This window comes from Kogia breviceps, chromosome 5 (assembly GCF_026419965.1).
Source record: "Kogia breviceps isolate mKogBre1 chromosome 5, mKogBre1 haplotype 1, whole genome shotgun sequence".
Lineage (NCBI taxonomy): Eukaryota > Metazoa > Chordata > Mammalia > Artiodactyla > Physeteridae > Kogia > Kogia breviceps.
The window spans coordinates 39762784-39767810 of NC_081314.1; the positions used below are offsets into that span (position 1 = coordinate 39762784).

Here is a 5027-nt window from a genome sequence, read left to right on the forward strand (position 1 = left end):
ACTGCGCCACCAGGGGAGCCCCTTTGTAACTATTCTATCATTTAATCTGTACAGCAACTCTATGCTGTAGATACATTTAAAAAATATTATTTCCACATTGAAACTAAGGCTTGGAAAAGTTAAGTAAACTTTTAAAAGTTACACAAAGTTACACTCTTCCATGTTAGTACATCTAGATCCGCCTCATTTTTTTAATCAGTTACATAGCATTCTTAAGATATTTTATGATGTATTTTGCCATTTCCATAGATGGATGCAGACTGTTTTCAATGTGTAACTCGGACTGAGCTTTGAACTCATGAATCTCTGACTTTTAAGAATCTGCACCAAATCAATCTGCTATAGCTTTCTGGTGCTCTTTGGGAAAGTTGTAATTTTATTTCTTTTATTCCAACAGGTGCCTACATGTCGTTCTTCACTCTTTGCTATTTTAGCACAGTGATTAAAAAGCACAGACATAGAGAACAAAACGTAGGGATACCAAGGGAGAAAGGGGTGGTGTTGGAGGAATTGGGAGACTGAGATTAACACATAATACATTATTGATACTATGTATAAAATAGACAATTGATGGGAACATAGTGTATAGCACAGGGAACTCTACCTAATGCACTGTGGTAACCTACAGGGAAGTCCAAAGGGAAGGGGATATCTATATGTGTATGGCTGATTCATTTTGTTGTGCAGTGGAGGCTAACACAACATTGTAAAGCAACCATACTCCAATAAAAATTAATTTTAAAAAAGTACAAGACATTTCTCTTGTCTGTTTGTACTCTGGAAGAAACACGCTAAGGGGTGCCCAAGGAGGCATGTGAAAAGGTGCTCACTGAAGAGTTTTTATAAGAGCAGATAACTATAAAAAACTTGTGTCTGCCAATGGAAAATGGCAAAATTCATAGTAAAGTTCACAAGAAATACTATGCATTGATCAAAAAGATTGAGGCAGGTCTGTTTGTGTGAGCATGGAAAGTTCCATATCCCATGATCAGTAAACAAAAACAACATTCAGAAAAGTATATATAATATGATTCCACTTGTGAAACAGAAACACCACAGAATACCTGTGTCTAATGTGTACGTGCTGGAGACAAGGGATCAAAAACGCAGGCAAACTAGCAGGAGTTGGCAAGAGCCTGGTTTGGGTCAAAGGTCAAAGAGATCTTTAGGCATTTATATAATGACCTAATTTTCTAGCGAAGAGAGTATTTTCCAACTGTTCCTGTTACTTATTTAAAATAATATAGAAGAAATTAGAAGTTTTGTCAGAGTTTTGTTAATGAGCACATTTACCAGGGAGACTGTAGGGCCTATATTAGCAAGAATTATTTAAGACAGATATTGGTTGAGTCAGAGTTTTCTTCTGAATCAGGTTGACACTTGGAAAACTATACCAATCTTACATTTTTAGGTTAAAATAGTCGATTAAAGGAAATGGGAGAAAAGGCAGTTTTCCTCTATCAAATAGTAGAGATTTGTCATTCATAAGCATATGGCTCTCTCCTTGGAGACTCTGTAACCCAGTGGAACAGTTTCATTAGGAAACTCGGAATATTCACTTGTGACATTTTCTCCAGCCAGTGTTGTAGTTTTAAGCCATGTGGACAGATCCGCATGCTAAAGAGCTTCTTTTTTTTTTCCTTCAATAGAAAATGAAATGTTATTTTAGGACTTTTTTCTTTTAATTATCTGTTTAATTTATTGATTATCCACTGGCTTCTTTCTTTGGCGTGGATCTGTAGTTTTCTCTAGTACTTCTGGGAATTTTAATCTAATTTTTTCATGTGCTCCAATTTATATTTCCCAAAGCTTATGTCTCTAATTGATTTTTGGTGTGATTTTTGCACCTCTGTGATTTTTGTGCTAGGTTTTCCTAGTGTGCCGGTTAGGAATATTGGCAAAGATGCCTCACAAAGAACTGAATAAAGACAAACACATTTATTGACTTAGCATGGCTTTTTCTCACTTCGACTCCATTGCCCAGGGGTCCTACTTGGCATTTTGAAACCATCTGATGATTCAAGACCCTTTGAAGTAAGCTGAAATCATTAAAATGAATCTAAAAATCTGTTGGCATTTCCACAGCAGTTTTTTTAACTCTATTGTGCAGTTCCAATCCTCCGCTAAAACCTCAACTCTAGATGCAATTTTCCAGGCAAGACCAACCCTGAAATTACCTTTTTTTTTTTTTTTTTTGAGGAAGAGGATGCCAAGGTGGGAAGGTGCTTCCTGGCAGCCTGGCGCTGCCATCTCCAGCCGTGAATTCTTGCAGGGGTTTCACATTTCCTGTTTGCAGCTCCATCCTTCCCCTCACATTTGCTCTACTGTGTGAAAATGGAAGCTGGCAAACACTGCAGGATTCTAATAAGTTTCTCAGTATTGCAAGCAGTGTGACTTTTCTTACTGTGGAACAAGGTAGCAAAATGAAGCTAAACAACAAACACATTTCCATCAACAAAATCTGTAAAACTGCGATGTAAACTTCAGCTCCAGAAGCCTTAATTTAGCCCACTTGAGAAACTCACCTCCTGCTTCTTTACTTTGGAGAAGACAAATTTATTTCTCTTTGTTTGATTTCTCTCACTTGCTAAAAAGGCTGTTGGGTTTCTAGCACAGAAAATATTTTAATAGAAGGACTTTGACCCCTTTTTCCTTCTTAGGACTTACATGGCTAACAGGCTTTAGGCAGAAGAATGAACAAAATGAGCACAGCACAAAATATATTTCGTAAGAATGTCTATTCTAGGAGAGTTTTCCTCCCAAGGAACATACTCATAACAGTTACTTTATAAGAGATGTAGATTCAATTATTACTGAATTAATTGAAGTTCAAAAAATGCTATTACACTTATTGAATAAAAAGAGATGCAAAAATATCTTAATGAAACCAGATGTAGTGTAAATTCTGGGCATTCATGCAAAGACTGTATAAAATAAAAATGTATACATAAGAATATCATGGTTTTGAAGAACAATGAACTTGCACTAAGTAATCTCAGCCAGAACTTCCATTAAATGATAGAAATTTGTTTAAGAGGTAGAAGTGATTAAAAGCACCTGCTAAAGGTCATCTTCTTTGGGAGGTTTTTCTCCACTTCTCTATGGTCACACCATCCTTCGTGCACCTTTGGTATTTCCTTAACACCTGTGTTAGGCCTTTATAACAAATGTCATAGACTGTGTGGCTTAAACAACAGGCATTTATTCTCACAGTTCTGGGGGTTGAAGTCCAAGATCAAGGCACCACTGATTTGGTTCCTGGTGAAGGATCTCCCGTACTCCTTGCTTATTCTGCTGCTCCAGATTATTCCTTATATATACCAAATGAGATATGCCCCAGGGCCTTTGCACTTGCTGTTCCCTCTGTCTGGGTGCTCTTTACTTGAGCACTGCTGGCTCCCTCACTGTTTTCAAGTTTCCATTCAAATGTCATCTGATCACTCTGTCTCTTTATTCTCCCATTTTTCTCTAGTTCCTTTCCCTAATTAATCTTTCTCCTTAGCACAGATTGCAACCTGATTATCATTACTTATTCATACAGGTATTGTTTATTTCTCCTATTGGAATGTCAGCTCCATGAGGGCAGAGTTTTTGTCCTATTCACCACAGTAATCTCAGAATCTAGAACAGCACCTGGCACTGTTATGAAAAGGAAAGAAAGACACCCTTTTCACGAAGATGGCGCTGAAGGCAAAGAAGGAAACCCTGCCCCTCCCAAAACTGCAGCCAAAGCAAAGGCTTTGAAGGCCAAGAAAGCAGTGTTGAAAGGTGTCCACAGCCACACACAAAAAATCCAGATGTCACCTACCTTCCGGCGGCCCAAAACATTGCAGGAGGCAGCCCAAATATTCTCAAAAGAGCACCCCTAGGAGAAACAAGCTTGACCACTATGCCATCATTAAGTTCCCCCTCACCACCCAATCAGCAATGAATTAGAGAGAAGACAGCAACACACTTGTGTTCGTTGTGGATGTCAAAACCAACAAACACCAGATTAAACAGGCTGTGAAAATCTCTATGACATTGACCTGGCCAAGGTCAATGCCCTGATCAGGCCTGATGGAGAGAAGAAGGCATTTGGTCCACTGGTTCCTGACTATGATGCTTTGGATGTTGCCAACAAAATTGGGGTCATCTAAGCTGAGTCCAGACAGCTCATCCTAAATATGAAAATTTTCACTCTTAAAAATAAAAGGCAAGAAAGAGAGGAAGGAAGGAAGGGAAGAAGGAAAGAAAGAAGGCACATTTCCAGCCTACTTAGAATGACAGGTGATCTGATCTGATAAACATCATCTGGTGGAAATTATGGTCATTTTGATGATGAAGAAAAAAAGAAGTGGTTCTATGTTAAGAGATTCTTTCTTGGACTTTGTGAAAGACTCAGAAACTATCTTTTCCTCAAGTGGAGTTTCTTTCTTCATGGATATTAGCAGCATGAATTTAATTGGCAAAGTGTTACTGGAGGTAAATGCTCATTTCTTTTGAATAGTAAAAGAAAATTCTTTGAGCCTTTTGTTTTTTATTGCTTGTGTCTTGCCAAATGTCTCTGCATAACCTCCAGCCTTGGGTGGTGGCGATTAGGAGGACTTGGTGGTGTGGCCTGGAGCTAAAGCTGTAGGTGATATGAAGTCATCCCAAGAGAGCTGGTGTCCTCAGGGGTTTATGATCTGGGTGCAGAGAACAGACGTTCACCTTCAGCATCTAAGACAGTGCATGTAGGATGCAGAACTAAGATGAATCCTGCAGTTTAAAAATACTGTAGAGATTCAGAGGAAAGTCATGCCTGTAGGCCAGAAACATAAGAAAGCCTTTCAAGGAAGATAGGATTTGCACCATGTCAGGAAGGTAAGATAAGACCCTGCTGGCACAGGGGTAGGGAGCATGGCTGGCATGATTCAATTGCTGATGTGTTTGAAGGACCAGGAGGCCAGGCTGCTATTTCCATGGCTGTCGCATTGGAGTGGAAGCAATTGCTTCTCCATCTACTTTAGAAGTACCACATTGCACAGTGGACCTTGCCCATCTGA

The 5027-nt window shown here is 39.0% G+C and overlaps 1 pseudogene; it reads left to right on the forward strand.

The window, feature by feature from the left end:
* The first annotated feature begins 3678 nt into the window (after nt 1–3678).
* LOC131757785 (large ribosomal subunit protein uL23-like) lies at nt 3679–4139 on the forward strand (annotated as a pseudogene).
* Nucleotides 4140–5027: the final 888 nt, after the last annotated feature.